We start from the raw sequence: 22830 nt of genomic DNA on the forward strand, positions 1-22830 counted from the left end.
TAGAACAAAGACCTGAGAGGAATCTTGGGACAAAGGACTGGGAGGGATCTTAGAACAAAGACCTGAGAGGAATCTTGGGACAAAGGAGGACTGGGAGGGATCTTAGAACAAAGACCTGAGAGGAATCTTGGGACAAAGGACTGGGAGGGATCTTAGAACAAAGACCTGAGAGGAATCTTGGGACAAAGGAGGACTGGAGAGATCTTAGAACAGAAAAAACTTCAAAGCTGGAAAACTCCTAACATGGAATGTGTGAGCTGGGAGGGATCTTAGAACAAAGGAGGACTGGGAGAGATCTTAGAACAAAACACAACTTCAGAGCTGGAACAGTCATAACATGGAATGTGTGAGCTGGGAGGATCTTAGAACAAAGACCTGAGAGGAATCTTGGGACAAAGAAGGACTGGGAGGGATCTTAGAACAAAACTTCAGAGCTAGAAAACTCCTAACATGGAATGTGTGAGCTGGGAGGATCTTAGAACAAAACACAACTTCAGAGCTGGAACGGTCATAACATGGAATGTGTGAGCTGGGAGGGATCTTAGAACAAAGAGGACTGGGAGAGATCTTAGAACAGAAGAAAACTTCAAAGCTGGAAAACTCCTAAAATGGAATGTGTGAGCTGGGAGGGATCTTAGAACAAAGACCTGAGAGGAATCTTGGGACAAAGGAGGACTGGGAGGGATCTTAGAACAAAGACTGAGAGGAATCTTGGGACAAAGAAGGACTGGGAAGGATCTTAGAACAAAGACCTGAGAGGATCTTGGGACAAAGGACTGGGAAGGATCTTAGAACAAAGACCTGAGAGGAATCTTGGGACAAAGGAGGACTGGGAGGGATCTTAGAACAAAACACAACTTCAGAGCTGGAACGGTCATAACATGGAATGTGTGAGCTGGGAGGGATCTTAGAACAAAGACCTGAGAGGAATCTTGGGACAAAGGAGGACTGGGAGGGATCTTAGAACAGAAGAAAACTTCAAAGCTGGAAAACTCCTAACATGGAATGTGTGAGCTGGGAGGGATCTTAGAACAAAGGAGGACTGGGAGAGATCTTAGAACAAAACACAACTTCAGAGCTGGAACAGTCATAACATGGAATGTGTGAGCTGGGAGGATCTTAGAACAAAGACCTGAGAGAATCTTGGGACAAAGAAGGACTGGAGGGATCTTAGAACACAACTTCAGAGCTGGAAAACTCCTAACATGGAATATGTGAGCTGGGAGGATCTTAGAACAAAACACAACTTCAGAGCTGGAACGGTCATAACATGGAATGTGTGAGCTGGGAGGGATCTTAGAACAAAGGAGGACTGGGAGAGATCTTAGAACAGAAGAAAACTTCAAAGCTGGAAAACTCCTAAAATGGAATGTGTGAGCTGGGAGGGATCTTAGAACAAAGACCTGAGAGGATCTTGGGACAAAGGAGGACTGGGAGGGATCTTAGAACAAAGACCTGAGAGGAATCTTGGGACAAAGAAGGACTGGGAAGGATCTTAGAACAAAGACCTGAGAGGAATCTTGGGACAAAGGACTGGAGGGATCTTAGAACAAAGACCTGAGAGGAATCTTGGGACAAAGGAGGACTGGAGGGATCTTAGAACAAAGACCTGAGAGGAATCTTGGGACAAAGAAGGACTGGGAAGGATCTTAGAACAAAGACCTGAGAGGAATCTTGGGACAAAGGACTGGGAGGGATCTTAGAACAAAGACCTGAGAGGAATCTTGGGACAAAGGAGGACTGGGAGGGATCTTAGAACAAAGACCTGAGAGGAATCTTGGGACAAAGGACTGGGAGGGATCTTAGAACAAAGACCTGAGAGGAATCTTGGGACAAAGGAGGACTGGGAGGGATCTTAGAACAGAAGAAAACTTCAAAGCTGAAAACTCCTAACATGGAATGTGTGAGCTGGGAGGGATCTTAGAACAAAGGAGGACTGGAGAGATCTTAGAACAAAACACAACTTCAGAGCTGGAACAGTCATAACATGGAATGTGTGAGCTGGGAGGATCTTAGAACAAAGACCTGAGAGGAATCTTGGGACAAAGAAGGACTGGGAGGGATCTTAGAACACAACTTCAGAGCTGGAAAACTCCTAACATGGAATATGTGAGCTGGGAGGATCTTAGAACAAAACACAACTTCAGAGCTGGAACGGTCATAACATGGAATGTGTGAGCTGGGAGGGATCTTAGAACAAAGGAGGACTGGGAGAGATCTTAGAACAGAAGAAAACTTCAAAGCTGGAAAACTCCTAAAATGGAATGTGTGAGCTGGGAGGGATCTTAGAACAAAGACCTGAGAGGAATCTTGGGACAAAGGAGGACTGGGAGGGATCTTAGAACAAAGACCTGAGAGGAATCTTGGGACAAAGAAGGACTGGGAAGGATCTTAGAACAAAGACCTGAGAGGAATCTTGGGACAAAGGACTGGGAGGGATCTTAGAACAAAGACCTGAGAGGAATCTTGGGACAAAGGAGGACTGGGAGGGATCTTAGAACAAAGACCTGAGAGGAATCTTGGGACAAAGAAGGACTGGGAAGGATCTTAGAACAAAGACCTGAGAGGAATCTTGGACAAAGGACTGGGAGGGATCTTAGAACAAAGACCTGAGAGGAATCTTGGACAAAGGAGGACTGGGAGGGATCTTAGAACAAAGACCTGAGAGGAATCTTGGGACAAAGGACTGGGAGGGATCTTAGAACAAAGACCTGAGAGGAATCTTGGGACAAAGGAGGACTGGAAGAGATCTTAGAACAGAAGAAAACTTCAAAGCTGGAAAACTCCTAAAATGGAATGTGTGAGCTGGGAGGGATCTTAGAACAAAGACCTGAGAGGAATCTTGGGACAAAGGAGGACTGGGAGGGATCTTAGAACAAAGACCTGAGAGGAATCTTGGGACAAAGGAGGACTGGGAGAGAGCTTAGAACAGAAGAAAACTTCAAAGCTGGAAAACTCCTAACATGGAATGTGTGAGCTGGGAGGGATCTTAGAACAAAGGAGGACTGGGAGAGATCTTAGAACAAAACACAACTTCAGAGCTGGAAAACTTCTAACATGGAATGTGTGAGCTGGGAGGGATCTTAGAACAAAGACCTGAGAGGAATCTTGGGACAAAGAAGGACTGGGAGAGATCTTAGAACAAAACACAACTTCAGAGCTGGAAAACTTCTAACATGGAATGTGTGAGCTGGGAGGGATCTTAGAACAAAGACCTGAGAGGAATCTTGGGACAAAGAAGGACTGGGAGAGATCTTAGAACAAAACACAACTTCAGAGCTGGAACGGTCATAACATGGAATGTGTGAGCTGGGAGGGATCTTAGAACAAAGACCTGAGAGGAATCTTGGGACAAAGGAGGACTGGGAGGGATCTTAGAACAGAAGAAAACTTCAAAGCTGGAAAACTCCTAACATGGAATGTGTGAGCTGGGAGGGATCTTAGAACAAAGGAGGACTGGGAGAGATCTTAGAACAAAACACAACTTCAGAGCTGGAACAGTCATAACATGGAATGTGTGAGCTGGGAGGATCTTAGAACAAAGACCTGAGAGGAATCTTGGGACAAAGAAGGACTGGGAGGGATCTTAGAACACAACTTCAGAGCTGGAAAACTCCTAACATGGAATATGTGAGCTGGGAGGATCTTAGAACAAAACACAACTTCAGAGCTGGAACAGTCATAACATGGAATGTGTGAGCTGGGAGGGATCTTAGAACAAAACTTCAGAGCTGGAAAACTCCTAACATGGAATATGTGAGCTGGGAGGATCTTAGAACAAAACACAACTTCAGAGCTGGAACGGTCATAACATGGAATGTGTGAGCTGGGAGGGATCTTAGAACAAAGGAGGACTGGGAGAGATCTTAGAACAAAACACAACTTCAGAGCTGGAAAACTCCTAACATGGAATGTGTGAGCTGGGAGGGATTTTAGAACAAAACACAACTTCAGAGCTGGAAAACTTCTAACATGGAATGTGTGAGCTGGGAGGGATCTTAGAACAAAGGAGGACTGGGAGAGATCTTAGAACAAAACACAACTTCAGAGCTGGAACAGTCATAGCATGGAATGTGTGAGTTGGGAGGACAAGTAGCAGGAGGGCTGGAAGGGACAGCAGAACATGGAATGTCAAGAGCTGGAAGGGGACCAAGATTCAAGAACCTTAGGGCTGTGAGGGACCTTAGAACATAGAATGTGAGGCCTTTAGAACACAGGATGTCAGAGTTAGAAGAGACCCTAGAAATTGGAGGTGAAAACGATCTTAGATCATAGGCAAACCAGGGGTCCTTGGGCAAGAGTCAAGAAGGAGGGACCCTGTAAAGTTCAGGGTGTGCAGGGACAGTGGCACCCAAAGACTAAGAAGGGTTTGGGAAAAGTAAACCAAAATGACTTGGCCAAGTTAGAGTGAAAAGAAATAAAGGAGATGAGAAAATGGAGGAGAAAAATAAAAGGAAAAAAAGAGCAAACATAACAGAATTACGTGCTGAGCAATGACCTCCTTGAGAAGTTTAGACAATCCAACCCCATAATTTTTACAAATGAAGCTAAGTCCCAGAAAAATGAATGGAACAGGAAGATAGCAGAGCAAAAGGAGGAGATAGAAGGGAGAAGAAGAGAAAGAGGAAAGGGAGGAGCAAGGCAGCAGAGAGGGTACAGGTAAGAAGAGTGATGGCTGTTGGTTTATTCTCTGAGAAGCACAACCCTGGGCAGTAGATTGGTCCTAAGCTCAGCTTTCAGTCTAAGAGAAAGGAAGAAATGCACACATGCCTCTTTTCTCTCCCCCAACTCCCTACTCCCAAAACACTCCTTCCCATGGGCTCCTAACATTACAAAATGTCAGATAAAAGGAACTTTAAAGATCAGCTGGTCCCAACTTCTTTACAAAAGTGATAACTGAGGGCCAAGAAGGGCAATAGACTTGTTGGATGGCAGTCTATCACCCAAGCCCCTCCAGATACTCTGATAGTCCCAGTAGAATGATGGGGCAAACCATTAAGTTGAAATTTAGTCATTATAAATATAAACTTCTAAATTCAATTTCAAAAACAAAAATCAGCCTCACAAAAAAAAAATTATGACTAGATAATTTAGAACAAAGATCTCAGGGATTTTTGTAATTCTACATTCAAAATGTCAACAGTAGTATTGTAGGCAACTTAAAAAGCTAATAAAATCTCAAGCTCCATAAAGAGAAGCAGAGTGTCCAGAAAGAGATACTTCTTGATCTGGAACAGGGATTTCCAGTCTTAAAAAAAAAAAAAAATACTTTGGCAGAAACTCCTCAGAAAAATATTTCTGAATGCATAAAATAAGTTATATAGGATTACAGGGTTCACAGACCCCAAACACTGTATCTGGTTCCAGGTGTCACATTTTAGGTGGAATAGTGACAGGTTGGAACATGAGCAGAGGAGGTCTCCCAGAATGGTCACAGAACTGGAGAACATTTCATACAAAGGTCGGAATGTTTAGCCTAGAGAAGACCCAGGGGGACGCAATAGTTGTCTCCAAACATCTAAAAAGCTATTATAAGAGAACTGGCCTCTCTGGAGATCTTTGATTAGAACCTCTATGTACACTCCATGGGGACATCGGGGTCAGGGGGAATGGGGGCAAGGTGGGGGGGGGTGTTAAGTATTCCTAGTTAGTACTGGAGGGGGCATTGGACTGTTGGTCCTTGGAGCGGTGCCATCTCATTCTGAGAACCTCACTGCTAGGATCCTCACTGTGCCACACTAAGGAAAGCACTTGGTAAACCTTAAAAGTAAATTGTGTGTGTGTGTGCAAGCGCATGTGCATACACACACACACACACACACATATATTTTAGAGCTATTATTATTACTCTGCACACACGCAGAGACCGCTCCCTTCCTGTGTCTGCTGTGGTCTGTACTAAACACAGCTGTGGCTGAAGCCAGCACCTGGACACGGGGCAAATTATAGAAGTTCAGAGCTCAAAGGGACCTGCTGGGTCAGCCAGTCCAGTGCCCTTGACAGTTCCCAACAACCAAGCACATAGATTCTTCCTGTGGCTAGCTTCTAGTCTTAACTCAGTCTATGGCCTTAGGCAGGTCAATGCTCATTTCCACACCTTAGTTCCCTCACCTATAAATCTCTATAAATCCATGACCTTCTAATGTTGGAGAGCTCGGGACCTCTCAAGGTATCTCACCCAATTTTTGGAGGACTTTTTTAGAAAGTTCTCCAACCCTAGCCTAGCCCCATCCACCCTGGCTACCACTGGGGCGAGTTTTGGCCCCTGCTCCCTCTGGCCCATGACAAATCCCAGGGATCACTGCCCTTCACCCTGCCCAAGTCTGCTCTTCTCCAAATTGAACATGCCAGTTCTAGGCTCAGATTTAGATGAGATTTTAGAACAGTTTGCCTAAAAAGAGACCTTAAAACAGGATGCACTAAAGGTCTTTTGCACTAAGCCAATGCCCTTACAGAAGAGGAACCCAGTGATTTAGTGAAAGATCTCAAGTTGGGGTACATTAAATCCACAAACTTATGGGATGGAGTGAGATTGTTCTAGGAAGACCAGCCCATGGAAAGAGGGGCAAGTGGCTTCTAGGGTAGATATGTTGCTAAACCTCACATTTTAAAGAGAATAAGGGAAGCTGACTGTGTAAGGGGGGAGAGGGGAATGAGGGGAGCTGGGGATGTTAAAGCAATCGGAACCAAAATCCTTTCCTCAAACAAATTAGGATGGTGCAGGTCCCTCCTGAGTAAACAGTGCCGTGTAAATATTTATGCTTCGTGCAGTTTGCTGACTCTAGGGAAGGAATATAGATTTCACAGATGCAGAATAATGTGAGTGATACCAGCAGCCTGACGTTCTTGGTGGAGAGAGCAGAGGTACCAAGAGAGAAGCAGACTCAAGGCCAGACTTGGGAATCCTAGCCTGAAATAGATGGGGGAGGAGGAAGGAAAAGAGATGAAAGACAGGGAAAGAAGGAAGAGGAGAGGGGCAAGAATGGACACAGGGAAAGAAGAAAGAGTAGGGGAGATATGAAAGAGGAGAAGAGAGGAAAGTGGAGGAGAAATGAGGAGAGAGCCAGAAGGGAGAAGTCACATGGGAAGAAGATGTAGACAACCCAACAAATGAGGAACTCCCTGAAAGGTGTGGACAGAGGGGAAAGACGGAAGAAGCTAGAAAGTAGCAGGAGTAAAAAGATGGAGACAGTGAGAGATGAGCTGGGTTTGTGGTGAGTTTTTTTGAAAGAACCACAACCTGTGATCAAAAGTAATGTTTTTACAAGAACATAAATAGCAGGCTTGGGGCTGTAGGCTGCCCCTGTGGCTATTTGGGCAGAAGCAAAACCTAGGAAATACAGTCTCCTTTTATCCAGCCACGGACAAGGCTCTCAAAGGGCATGCTCTGCTGAGGACCTCCCGGCATTTGGGCCAACCAACATTACCTCAGCCCAGGTCACAACTTGCCACCTTCTACTTTTTTCAAACTTGGTCTTAAAAAAAAAATCCTAAATTGACAGATGTGTACTCTCCAGCTAAAAATGCCACAGACAACCACCCAAGAATGGTGATGGGTCAGTCCAGTTTTCACCAAGGTACAACACCCCCTCTCCTTACTCTTCATGGGCAAGATCACCATCAAACTCATGGGTCATCTTAGACACTTAACACTTCCTAGCTGTGTGACTCTGGGCAAGTCACTTAACCCCAATTGTCTCAGCCAAAACAACAACAACAAAAAACCTCATGGGTCATCTTGTACTTTTATGATTCCATCTATTCTTGCCCCAAATGACTGCTTCCTCCTCATAGCTCCTGAAACATTCAGTCTACATACCTAAGTGTCAGAGCTGGCTTTCAGATAAACTTTAGAAAAGAAAATGTCAAAGGTGGAAGGGACATTTTAAAAAATTTTAGAGGTAGAAGGGACTTCAGACCCCATAATATCAATAATGGAAGGAACCTGAAAATATAGAATGTCAGTAAATAGCAGAAACCTTAGAACATAGAATGTCAAAGCTGGGAGGAGTCAGAATAGAGGTCAGTAAAAGAAAGAAATCTTAGACTATAGAAGACTAGAACTTTTAGGGGCCTTATAACACAGACTGTCAATAATTGAAATGACTTTAGGACACGGAATGTCAGTAACTTTATCCACATCAAATATCACTGATGGACAGGGCTTGAGAATATGGAAATTTGAAGGGACATTTTTAGACTACAGAATATCAAATCCGGAAGGGACCTTATATATATATCACAACTAGAAGAGATCATAAACTATAGAAAATTGAGTCTTGAAGTACAGATGATATGAGAACAAAATGAATGAGTAAGAAGAGACATTAGAACAAAGAATAGTAGACCTTTGAATATAGAATATAGCAAGTCAGAGGGGGTCTTAGAACATAAAACACACCAGAATGTCAGAATTGAGAGGGATCTCAAAAGTATCAAAGTTAAAATAATTCCTGACAACTCTTTAATCCTTTGTAGTTTTATTATTTTCACCTCCATATCTCATTCTGTCCTCATGGGGCTCATGAGGAAGGCAGAGAGGGAGTTATTATCCCCATTTTACATGTGGGAAAAACTGAGGTCAAGAAAAGGCTTGGGATTTTTAAAGGGCAAGGAGCAACTCAGTGGGGAGACCTTTGGAATCCTGCCTACCAGCCCCACCATTCCTGATGCTTCCAGGCTCCAGTAATAATATGGAGTGCTGGAAACCATGCCGCCATCTTTCTGGAATGTAGTATTATTATTTTTTTCTCTCTCTCCCTACACCCCCCTCCCCAGCTTCCCCCTGCAAAGCCTCAGAGACAGCCCTGGGCCCCACCAGGGTAGAAAGATTGGGGGGGGGCAGGAAAGGCAGCCAATCTTCCCAGGATATAGGATTCATCCTGTGACTACCCCAGCATGCTCTCTCTCACCTTCTCCTGGAGCTTCCCTAAAACCTGTGGCCAAGTACTTTGTGTTTTGAATGCTTTTACCTGCTGTGTCCAAGTCAAAAGTTAAGTAATGTGTAAAGAGACGGGAAAAGAGAAAACAGGCCTGGGAGGGAAAGGAAAAGAACAAGAATTCCTCTTAAAGCAACACAGCTCCCCTGTAATTAGCACCAAAAATCTGGCCTCACTTTTTCCCCTCTGCAAGCACTGAGTTTGAACTGGGACATCTGAAGTTAATTATATACTTTCTTCCTTTGGGGGTTTGACCCTGTTTGGTAGGAATTATCCACATACAAAACAATGGCATTGTAAAAAAAAAAATCCCCCTAAACTGCCGGGTAAAATGGGTCCTAGTAGTATATTACATTGAAATGGACCTCAGAATGTGGAATGTTCAAGTTAGAAGGAATCTTCACTCATAGAATATTAGGACATAGAATAGTATTGCTGGAAGGGAACACAGAATGTCAGCGATGGAGGGGTCTTTAGAACATAAAATAATAGAGTTAGAAGGGACCTTAATTTATGTTTTGTTCGAACACAGAGAATGTTGTTGCTGGAAAATGGAAGAGATCTGAGAACATGGCATGTCAGAGATGGAAGGAAACTTTGAACATAAAATCTTAGAACTGAGAAAGATCTTTGGATCACAGACTAAACCCCAGTGACTCCTTATCACCTCCAAGATCATGTATAGATCCCCTATTTGATTTTTATAACCCTTTATAACTTGATCCCTTGCTAGCTTTTTATTTTTCATTTTAGTCGTCTCCCATGCACTCTGTGATCCAGCAACCCTCGCCATCTTACATTCCTCACCCAAGATTCTCCACTCCAGACTTAGGGCATTGTCTCCAGTGCCTGGAATGATCTTTCTCCTCATCTCAGACCTGGCTTCCTTCAAGTCTCCTCCCTTATACAAGAAGCCTTTCAAGACCTTTCTCAGAGTTAGTGCCTTCCCACTGAGATTACCTCCAATTTACCCAGTATGTGTATAAATAAATATCCATTCATTTGGCAAGTATCACTTAGACCCCTATTAAGTGAAAGACATTGTCCCCCAACACTAGGAAAATGAAGACAAAACAATCCCTGCCTTTAAGGTGCTTGCTGATTGCAATACTAACAGATGGTGAAGATTTTAAGTACAGGCAGAGCCATATATAGTGTCATCCAAGGACTTAGCAAAGAGTATCAATCACAAGGTTTGCAAAACACTTTTCTCAAAAAACTTGGGCACATAGGGGATGCAGATGTCATTTTTTGGTGGAAGCCCAACAACTTATGAAACCATTTCTTGAGAAATGCAAGTTAAGACAACTCGGAGATACCACTACACATCTCTCTGGCTGACTAAGATGTCAGGAAATGACAATGACAAATGTTGGGGGGATGTGGGAAAACTGGGACACTGATACATTGTTGGTGGAATTGTGAACACATCCAACCATTCTGGAGATTTGGAACTATGCTCAAAAAGTTATCAAACTGTGCATACCCTTTTACCCAGCAGTGTCTCTACTGGGCTTCTACCCCAAAGAGATCTTAAAGGAGGGAAAGGGACCCACATGTGCAAAAAATGTTTTTAACAGCTTTTTTTGTGGTGGCAAAGCATTGGAAATGGAGTGACTGCCCATCCGTTGGAGACTGGCTGAATAAGTTATGGAGTATGAATGTTATGGAATATTATTGTTCTGTAATATGATTTCAGAAAGGCCTGGAGAGACCTGCATGAACTGATGCAAAGTGAAGTAAACACAACCAAGAGATCATTATACACGGCAACAAAAAGACTATATGATGATCAATTCTGAGGGACGTGGCTCTCTTCAACAATGGGGTGATTCAAACCAGTTCCAATAGACTTGTGATGAGAGAGTCATTTATATCCAGAGAGAGGACTGTGGATCACAACACAGTATTTCACTCTTTTTGTTGTTGTTTGCTTGCATTTTGTTTTCTTAATCACTTGCTTTCTTATTTTGATCTAATTTTTCTTGTGAAGCAAGAGAATTGTATAAATATGTTTATACATATTGGATTTAACATATATTTTAACATGTTTAACACATATTAAATTGCCATCTAGGGAAGGAGGTGGGGGTAAGGAGGAGAAAAGCCTAAACACAAGGCTATGCAAGGGTTAATGTCAAATTCTCTGTGCATATGTTTTGAAAATAAAAAGCTTTAAAAATTAAAAAAAAGAAAAACATCAAGAGAAGGATGATGAAGGGTTTTGAAATTGTGATGCATAATATATACAAAATGTATTCATAAATATATGCAAAATATATTATACAAATATAAAAAAGAATGTTCATGTGTAACCTAAAAATAATAAAATTAACTAATTTTAAAAAGAAACCATTTCTTGAAATATGAAGGAATAGTGATCTGTACTGTATAGTTACTCTTATGCGTGTAATTACTTAGGTTTTATAGACATGTTTTTCAAAAAGGAGGGTGTGGTGTAATGGATAGAGACATCCTTAGAGCCCCAACAGAAGTCTTGCCTGACACCTCCTAGCTATGTAACTCTGAAAGAGTAGATTGGCTTGCCACTGGACATTGATGACTCTGGAGGCTGATGGCTACAGTCTTTCCTCACAAATCCAATTCACACAATCTCCCTCATGATGTTATTGATCCTCTTCTAGTATGAAGGATGAATAACAGGAATGATGCCTTTTACTCTACGTCCAAATGTGCTTTGTTTAAATCCCAATTAAAATGCCTTTTCTACCCCCTTAATTCTAGTGTCTTCCCTCTTATTAGTGATTCCCTGTTTATCCTATTGCCTTCCACCTGGCACACAAGGGCAGGAACTTCATAAATTTTTATTGATTGACTAATTAGTGCTCTCCATTAAAGATTTCAAACTCAGAGCCAGAAAAACTCTGAAGTATAGCCAATATCAGACAAAAATGTAACTAGAAAATGTTTAATAAAATAAAAATACAACATCATGTTAATTTATGGCTTTCTAAGTTAATATGTGATCCAAGATCAGTTCTATTTGAAAGTTGCTCTAGACCAAAGCTTCTTAAACTGTGAGTTATGTAACTGAATGTAAGGGTCACAAAATTAAGATTTATTATCAGTAAATGTTTGATTTGTATACCTGGGGTGACAAAAATTTCTCTGGCAAAAAGGGTTGTAAATGGAAAAAGTTTAAGAAGCCCTGCTCTAAAGAACTCACACTCTTAAAGAAAAAGCACTAATCTACTTTCTTGACCTAGAAGTTTCTCATCCCAGTGAAGTCACAGGCCCAGTCACTATCCTTGAAGCACATTATATATGAAATATGGTGCAAACCCCTTCCCCCAGACTACGAACTCCAGTGGAACAGGTTTGATTTGGGATGGAGCCCACGATGGAAGCTTGGCTTTCCAAAGAATCATCTCTCTCTGATTCATTTCCCTTATCTGAAATTATTCCTGGAAAATCTAAATATACCTACAATATAGCACCTGTCAAGGTTTCTCCAAAGGGATGCAACAGAGAGACCAGCTCACCTAAAAGTACTCAAGATAATAATATCAGGTATGACAACCTGTACTTTTTCCCATAGGAAGATGCAAAACAAACAAAAAAACAGGTCATAAACAGAAAATGTATCAAGCATGCAAACAATTCCTCTGCTATCCCCTAAAGGGAATTGAACTTGAGGCTGGTAGAGGAGGAGCTGATGTTCTGGTGAGTCTGAGCTTTTTTACCGTCCTCCTCCCCATACCAAAGCCCAGTGGTTAGATTCCCCTCGGAGGCTCATCACACTTTGGTGCTGCTTAACTAGCAATCCCCTTCCCAGGGGATGTGCACCGACCAGGCACCTCACAAAAATGGGGGGGGGTGACAAGCCCACCAAGTCTCTGAGCCCCCTCCCCATCTGTGGGTTTTGTCTTTCAGCTGCCGGGAGACCCAACCTTGATCACTCTTCTCTCCTAAGAAGGCCATTGTTGTTAAGATCTCATCCCTCTGGAAGGCCGGTGGCCAAACCTTTGAACTAGGGCCCTCACATCTGAGGCAGCCTCCAAGGCGGAGACTCCTGCTTCCGGCTGACTGAGTCACCGGCTTGTTCCTGCCACTGACTAGGCCGCCGCTAGGACAGAGCGCCTAACTTGATATTGAGATGGACCTGATTTCATGATGCTACCTTAACTACTTTGTGTGATCTTAACCTTACTTAGCCTTGATCAGTCTTGAGTTTTCTCATCTGTAAAATGGGTAAATGTGTAGCCCCTACTTTACAGGATCAGTGTGCCGATCAAAAGACATATATATGTGTATAAAAGTGATTTGCATGACATGTAAAGTGATGTACTGTAGTACTGTTAATACTGTATATACTAATAGTACTATATTAAAGCCCCACCTACCAATCACCTTGGATATGATACCACTTCCTGGGAACCAATTAGCAAGGCGCCCTTGGCATCCTTTCTGGAAAGGCATTCCTAAGATGCTCACAAATTGTCAGAGAAATTCAAATTCATAAGACACTCACTAATCCTCTATCCCTTATAGAATTAAAAAAGAAACTCATAGGGCAGGATATCGATGAATATCGTTATCTTCCTTTGTCACTAATCTTCTTTAAGTTAAATTTTTTTCTCTGAGGCAATTGGGGCTAAGTGACTTGCCCAGGGTCACACAGCTAGGATGTGTTAAGTGTCTGAGGCTGGATTTGAACTCAGGTCCTCCTGACTTCAGGGCTGATTATCTATTCACTGTGTCACCTAGCTGCTCCTTAAATTAACTTTTTAAATTAAACATATGCTCCTTATAATAAATGTGCTTAATTAAGCAACGATTTCACCCACTGGTCACTTCCCAAAATATATATCTCATTCTGCAAACTGAGCTAGTCACCTTTTCGTTAGGAAGTGAATAGCAAACTTCATCATTGGTCTTCTGGAGAATTGAATTGCCTTGAGTAAAATTTCATTGCAAAACCATTTGTCCTTAAAATGTTTTTATTAAATTACTTTTCTCATTTCACTCTTCATCCGTTCATACAAGTCTTCTCAGGTTTCACTGAAATTATCTTTTTCATCATTTATTATGGAACAATAAAAGTTCATCATATTCATATTGCTATAATTTGTTCTTACTACTCTATTTTTAAAATTATTTTATTTAATTAAATATTTTCCAATTTTATGTAAATGATTTTAACATTTTTTTTTTAATTTCAAGTTCCAATTTCTATCATTCCTTTGGCACTCCTCCCTCTTCCTTGAGAGGCAAGCAATTTGATTTTGATTATATATGTGGAGTCATACCATATGACAAAAGAAAATGAAATAAATGCAAAGTTTTTTAATTATGCTTCAATATTATTTAGAGATCAATTTTCTCTGGAAGTGGATAGCATTTTTTCACCATGGGTCCTTTGGAACTATCTTGGGTCATTGTCTTGATTAAAGTTGCAAAGTTCATCACAGCTGATCATCGTTACAATATTACTGTTATTATGGACAGTATTCTAAGGTTCTGCTCATTCCACTTTCTATGAGTTCATATACGTTCTCTCAGATTTTTTCTGAAACCATTATATTCATTATTTCTTATAACACAATAATAATTCCATCATAGGGGCTGCCTGGGAGTGCAGAGGATATAGTCCTGGTTCTGTAGTCAGAAAGACTCATTTTCCTCAATTCAAATCCAGCTTCAGACATTTGATAGCTCTGTGATCCTGAGCAAGTCACTCTACCTTTTTTGCCACAATGTCTCACCTATAAAATAATTTGGAGAAAGAAATGACAATCCACTCTATTATCTTTGCTAAGAAAACCCCAAAGGGGGGTCACAAAAACTGAGAAGCAACTGAACAACATTCAATCAAAATCATATATCATAATTTGTTCAACCATCCCCCAGTTGATGTGTATTTCCTTGAATTCCAATTTTTTGCCATCACAAAAAGAGCTCTCTCTCTCTCTTTCTCTCTCTCTCTCTGTATATATGTGTATATATATGTGTGTGTGTATATATATATATATGTATTATATATGTCCTTTTATCTCTTTGGAGTACAGACCTAGGTATTACTGAGTCAAAGAATATGCATAGTTTTATTATCCTATGGTCACAGTTCCAAATTGTTCCCCAGAATGGTTGGACTAGTTCACAACTCCACCAACAGTACAGCAATTAATAGTAATTTTTCTATATCCCTTCCAGCATTTGTCATTTTCTTTTTCTGCTAGCCAATCTGAAGGTATGAGGTTGTATCTCAGGGTTGTTTTTATTTGCATTTCTCTCTTCAATTGTGATTTAAAACATTTTTTCCCATGTGACTATTGATAGCTTTGATTTTTTTTTTCTGAAATCAGCCTGTTCATATCCTTTGAACATTTATCAACTGGAGAATGACTTTTATTTTTATAAATTTGTCTCAGTTTCCTGTATGTTTGAGAATTAAGGTTTTTGTTAGAGAAACTTATGCAAAAATTTTCCCATTTTCCTGTTTTCCTTCTAATTTTGACTGCATTTGCTTTATTTGTGCAAAAGCTTTTTAATTTTATATAATCAAAATTATCTATTTTACTTCCTATAATCCTATTTATCTCTTGTTATGTCATAACTCTTCCCTTATTAATATATCTGACAGGTAAAATTTTTCCATGTTCTCCTAGTTTGCTTATGATATCACTCATTATGGCTAATCATTTATCCATTTTAACTTTATCTTAGTATACAGCATGAGATGTTCATTAATGGCTAGTTTCTGGCAAACTGATTTCCACTTTCCCAATAATTCTTGTCAACTGTTGAGTTCTTGTCCAAAATGTTTAGATGTTTAAATTTATCAAATAATAGATTATAATTTACTATTCTGTATTGTACCTAGTCTGTTCCATTGATCTACCACTCTATTTTTTAGCCAGTACAAGATTGTTTTAATGATTATCACTTTGTAATATGGTTTGGAATCCAGAACTTCTAGGCCACTTTCCTTAACACTTTTCCCACTGATTCCCTTGATATTTTCTATCTTTTACTCTTCCAGATGAATTTTATCATTTTTTTTAGCTCTATAAAATAATTCTTTGATCGTTTGATTTATATGACACTAAGTAAATTAATTTAAGATAGAATTATCATTTTTATTATATTTGCTCAGCCTACCCATAAGCAATGAATAATTTCTCTAATGGTTTAGAGCTGTCTTTATTTTTGTAAAAAAAAAAAAAAGTTTTTAATTATGTTCATATAATCCCTGTATATACTTTTTATCTCTATCTATCTTCTTTGTTAGTACTATGTAGAAATGCTGATGATTTATATAGGTTTATTTTTTATCCTGCAACTTCGCTAATTTGTTAATTATTTCAAGTAGTCGTTGAGTTGATTCTCTAGGGTTGTCTAAGTATACCAAAGAGGGATGGTTTTGTTTCCTTATTTCCCATTTTTATCCCTTTAATTTTATTTCTTATCTTACTGCTATAACATTTTGGTATTTTATTGTTAGCATTTCTAGTAAATATATATATATATATTGTACAGTAAAATAATAGTGGTGATAATGGACATGCTTTCTTGACTCCTGATCTTATTGGGAACATTTCAAGTGTGTCCCCATTATAGATAATATATGCTCTTTATTTTAGATAGATAGATATTATTTTATCATTTTAAGAAAGGTTCCTATGTTCCTAGCATTTTTAAAAAAGAATGGGTGATGTATTTTGTCAAAAGTTTTTTCTGCATTTATTATAGATATAAATATGTGATTTTTGTTGTTTTTGTTAGTGGTATGGTCAATTATGCTGATAGTTTCTCAAATATTGAATCAGTTCTGCTTTCCTGGTATAAATCCCACTTGGTCATTTATTGCTATAATTTCACTGATATCCATTAAGGAAATTGGTTAAAGTTTTCTTACTGTTTTTTTATCTCCTTAGTTTAGGTATCAAAACCATATTTATGTCATAAAAATAATTTGGTAAAACTTCTTTACCTGTTTTTTTTTTCAAATAGTTTATTTAGTATTGGGATTAATTGTTCTTTAAATGTTTAGTATTATAAATCTATCTGGTTTGGGGAATTATTTCTTAAGAAGCTCATTGATAGCTTGTTCAATTTCTGCAGTTTATATTTTTGAAAATTTTCATCCATTTCACTTAGATTGTCAGTTTAGTGGCTATAATTGGGCAAAATAACTCCTACTAATTGCTTTAATTTCATCTTCATTGGTAGTGCATTCATTCTTTTTATTTTTGATGCTGGTAATTTTGGTTTTCTTTCCTTTTATAACCAAATTATCAAATAGGTTATCTATTTTATTGTGGTTTCCCCCCCATAAAACTAGTTCCTAGTTTTATTTATTATTTCAGATTTTTTTTGCTTTAAGTTTTATAAATCCATTCTTTGATTTTCATTATTTCCATTATAGTGTTTAACTGGTGATTTTTAGTTTATTCTTTTTCTGATTCTTTTAGTTGCAGGTCCAATTCACTGATCTGTTCTTTCTCTCTTTTACTGAGAAACAGAGAGAGACAGAGACAGAAAGAGAGAGAGACAGAGACAGATACAAACAGAAAGGGAAAGGGAGTGAGAAAGGGAGAGGGAGGGAAGGAGAGAGAGACAGAGACAGAGAGAGAGAAAGGGAAAGGGAGGGAGAGAGATGGAGAGAGAGAGAGAGAGAGAGAGAGAGAGAGAGAGAGAGAGAGAGAGAGAGAGAGAGAGAGAGAGAGAGAAAAGAGAAGAGAGAGAGAGGGAAAGGGAGGGAGAGGGGGAGAGAGAGAGAGAAAACTTGCATCAAATACTGCTTTGGCTGCATCCCAGAAATGTTGGTATATTGTCTTATTGTTGTCATTCACTTCAATAAAATTACCAAATATTTCTCAGATTTGTTCTTTGACCCACTCACTCTTTTGTTGTTGTCCAACATATCCAACTCTTTGTGTCCCCACAGATCATCGTGTATCAAGTTCTTCTGAAGTCCACTATCTCCCATAATCTGTCCAAGGACATTTCATTGCTTCCATGATACTGTCTGTCTCCCCCTCTGCCATTTCCTTCTCCTATTGCCTTCCATCTTGCCGAATATCAGGGTTGCTTTTTTCCCCAATGAGTCCTGTTTTCTCATTATGTGGCCAAAGTATTTACGTTTCAGCCTTGTATTCATCCTTTCAAGGAAGAGTTTTAATTTCTTTTAAGCATTGACTAATCTGATCTCCTTGCTTTCCAAGACTCTCCAAAGTCTTCTGTAGCACCACAATTCAAAATTCTCCAGTGCTCAGCTTTCCATATAGTCCAATTCTCACAGCTATACATTACTACTGGAAAAACCATAGCTTTGACTGTGTGCATCTTTGTTGGCAAGGTGATATCTCTGCTTTTTCATATGCTGTTCAAATTTGCCATAGCTTTCCTTCCAAACAGCAACCGTTTTAATTTCATGACTGCAGTCACCATTTACAATGATCTTTGAGTCCAAGAATATAAAATCTGATTGCTTCCATTTCTTCTCGCTCTGTTTGCCAGAAAGTGACGGGACAAGTTTCCAAAATCTTAGTATTTTTGCTGTTAAGTTTCAAGTCAATCAGCCTTTTCACTCTCCTCATTCATCCTCATTAAGAAGCTTCTTGATTCTTCTTCACTTTCTGCTATCAGCGCGGTATCATCTGCATATGTGAGATGGTTGACATTTCTCCTGCCAAGCTTAATTCTGATTTATGACTCATCTAGCCTGGCCTTTGTATGATATGTCCTGCATATAAGTTAAATAAATAAAGTAACAATACACAGCCTTGTCATATCCTTTCCCAATCTTAAATCAATCAGTTGCTCCATTTTTGGTTCTAACTATTGCTTCTTGATCTACATACAGGTTCCTCAGAAAACAAGTAAAATGATCAAGTACTTTCATCTCTTTGAAGACTTGCCACATTTCGTTTTGAACCACACAATCAAAAGCTTAGTGTAGTCTACAAAGCAGAAGTAGATATTTTCTTGGACATCTTTTGCTTGCTTCATAGTCCAGCGAATATCAGCAATTTGCTTTCTGGTCCCTCTGACTCTTCAAAAATTAGCCTGCTCTTCTGGTAGTTCTTAGTTTACATACTGCTGAAATTTAGCTTGCAAAATCTTAAGCACAACTTTGCTAAGATGAGAAATAAGCACAATTGTGTAGTAATTTGCACATCCTTTTTTATTTTATTTTTTATTATAGTTTTTTTATTGACAAAACATCTGCATGGATAATTTTTCAACATTTACTCTTGCAAAACCTTCTGTTCCAATTTTTCCCTTCCCTCCATCCACCCCCTTCCCTAGATTGCAGGCAGTCTCATACATGTTAAATATGTTAAAGTATATGTTAAATGCAATATATGTGTTTATATTTATACAACAACATATTCTTGTTGCATAAGAAAGATCGGATTTAGAAAGAAGATAAAAATAACTTGAGAAGAAAAAAACAAAAATGCGAGCAAATAGTAACAGAAAGAATGGAAATGCTACGCTGTGGTCTATACTCATTTCCCAGTGTTCTTTCTCTGGATGTAGCTGGTTCTGTTCATTTCAGATCAATTGGAACTGATTTGGATGCTCTCATTGCATGGCCACGTCCATCAGAATTGATCATCATATAGTATTGTTGTTGAAGTGTATAATGATCTCCTGATCCTGCTCATTTCACTCAGCATCAATTCATGTAAGTCTCTCAAGCCTTTCTGAAATCATCCTGTTGCTCATTTCTTACAGAACAATAATATTCCATAACATTCATATACCACAATTTACCCAGCCATTCTCCAATTGATGGGCATCCACTCAATTTCCAGTTTCTGGCCACTACAAAGAGACCTGCCACAAACATTTTTGCACATGTGGGTCCCTTTTCCTTCTTTAAGATCTCTTTGGGGTATAAGCCCAGTAGAAACACTGCTGGATCAAAGGTATGAACAGTTTGATAAGTTTTTGAGCATAGTTCCAAATTGCTCTCCAGAACAGCTGGATCCATTCACAACTCCAACAATGCCTCAGTGTCCCAGTTTTCCCACATCCCCTCCAACATTCATCATTATTTTTTCCTATCATCTTAGCCAATCTGACAGGTGTGTGGAAATATCTCAGAGTTGTCTTAATTTGCATTTTTCTGATCAACAATGATTTGGAACACTTTTCATATGGGTAGAAATAGTTTCAATTTCTTCATCTAAAAATTGTGTGTTCATACCCTTTGACTATTTATCAATTGGAGAATGGCTTGATTTCTTATAAATTAGAGTCAATTCTCTATATATTTTGGATATGAGGCCTTTATCAGAACCTTTAGCTGTAAAAATGTTTTCCCAGTTTATTGCTTCCCTTCTAATCTTGTCTGCATTAGCTTTATTTGTACAAAAGCTTTTTAATTTAATATAATCAAAATTTTCTATTTTGTGATTTTGTGTGTTTGCCAACAATGACCTCTAGTTCTTCTTTGGTCACAAATTCCTTCCTCTTCCACAAGTCTGAGAGGTAAATGATCCTATGTTTTTCTAATTTATTTATAATCTCGTTCTTTATACCTAGATCATGAACCCATTTTGATCTTATCTTGGTGCACGGTGTTAAGTATGGGTCAATGTCTAGTTTCTGCCATACTAATTTCCAATTTTCCCAGCAACTTTTGTCAAATAATGAATTCTTATCCCAAAGGCTGGGGTGTTTGGCTCTGTCAAACACTAGATGCTATACTTATTGACTATTTTGTCCCGTGAACCTATTCCACTGGGTAATTTGAACATCCTTTCTTTAGAATTGGGACGTAAACTGATCTTTTCCAATTCAATGACCATATTGAATTTTCCAAATTTATTGGCATATACAGTGCAGCACTTTAACAGGATAATCTTTTAGGATTTTAAATAGTTCAGTTGGCATTCCATCACCTATACTGGCCTTGGTTTTTTAGCAATGCTTCTGAAGGCCCACTGGACTAAATTCATTTTTGTCTTTTGTCTTGCCCATTTTTATATGAAACATTCCTTGGTAATTCTAATAGCCTTGCAGAGATTTTTGTTTTTACCTTTCTCTGTTTTCTTCCATTTCTTTATTCTGAGGTTTTTGTGTCCTGATGTCTAGTTGATTTAAAAAGATTCAATGTACAGTTGTAAAAAGATATACTACTTTCTATTCCCATTTAGTTTTTTTAGAGGACTATCATATCTAACTTTTCTTAGATTCTCTTTATCTCCTTAATTTATTTTTTATTTATTTTATGTTTAGATTTATCTAGCTCTGCGACAGGAAAGTTGATGTCCCCATTTGTGCAGCTTTATTGTCTAATTCCTTTGGTAATTAATTTAACTTTTCTTCTAAAAATTTGGATGTTATGCCATGTTTAAAATTGCTTCATTCACTTAACCCCAATTGCCTCAGCAAAATAAATAAATAAATAAATAAAAAAAAATAAAATTGCTTCATTTTCTATACCGACTTTTCACAAGATAGAGTTTCCCTGCTTATTTCTTTTAATTACAGCTCTTTTTGCTTTTGCGTTGAGATCCTAATTGTTAGCCATAGCTTTTTTTTCTAACTAAAGTTAAAGCATAATAATTTGTGCTCCAGACCTTTATTTTAACTTTATGTGTTTCTCTCTGTCTCAAGTATATGTTTTGTAAATGACTTACTGATGGATTCTGGTTTATAATTCATTTTACTATTCCCATTTATTATGATTACTATGTATTTTCCTTCATTCTATTTTCTTCTATTTACTTTTCTTTTTCTTTTTTTATCTTGTCTCCTCTAAAGTCTATTTTGTTTCTGAACATTGATTTTTTTATTTGCCTTCCTTTTTATTTCTCCCCCTTCTTTATTCTTCTCTTTTTATCCCCTTCCTTTCTACTTCCCCATTGGGTTATTATTGTTATGTTGTTTGTCTTTTGTTCATGAAGTGGCCTATGACATCAGGGAGGTAATTCCATGACATGCAGATGAATTGGATTTAAGGGAGAGAGGCTGTGCAAGGTCACCTACTTCACTTTCTCTTCCAGAGCCATCTGGGTTCAGTGGCCAGAAGCAGATAAGATGACTGGAGATGGGCCTGGATGCAATGGGACTATACCTAATTAAGAGTGTATATATACATATATGTGTATACATATATATTTTTCCCTCTTTGAACCAATTTAAATGTGAGGTCCAAGCATTGCCACCTTTACCATTTTATTCTCCATTCTAAAAGCTCTTCCTTGTGTGTCTTTTTTATGTGAGATAAATTCTCCATTCTTCCTCTTCTTTTCCCTTTCTCTCAAGGCATCTCTCTTTCTTATCCATTTTAAAATATCATCCCAATATAATTGACTCATTATCACATCTTCGGTCTATTTAGAGTCTTTCTAACTGCCCTAATAACAATAAAAATTGCTAGAAGTTACATTTATCACATTTCTGATTGTATTCTAGGTGTTGCCCCCCAAGCCCTATTGTTGCCCCCAGCCTGAACTCTACAGAAATCCTTAATCATGGGCTTTACCCAAACAAGCAGGTAAACATGCTCTGTGACCCATCACATCTGGTTTAAACATAACAGCCAATCAGCCAATAAGAAAGTAGTGCCAGAAAGATGCTGAGCAGGATGTTGGACCACAGGCCACAGAAGAACCTTTCCCAATATGGTACCTGTGCACTCCTTAGGGTGAATTATAAGGAAGGCTGGCTAATTATAATATCATTACTATACTCTCCTGAGTATGTTTTTCTTTGTGCATTCCCAGTAGACACATGCACAGTTCCATCAAGATTTTAAGACCTTCCCAGGTTAGCAAACTTCTCCTCTTAACTTCAAAATCTACATATATAATCAGTACCTTTTATTCTTAAAAACAGAGATCCTTGTCCTGTTTTGCTGTGCTGCTAACCCTTTCAAGGAGTTTAGCCCACTGAATGTGTAAACCTC

Source organism: Antechinus flavipes, chromosome 3 (genome assembly GCF_016432865.1).
Source record: "Antechinus flavipes isolate AdamAnt ecotype Samford, QLD, Australia chromosome 3, AdamAnt_v2, whole genome shotgun sequence".
In the NCBI taxonomy this organism is placed as follows: Eukaryota; Metazoa; Chordata; class Mammalia; order Dasyuromorphia; family Dasyuridae; genus Antechinus; species Antechinus flavipes.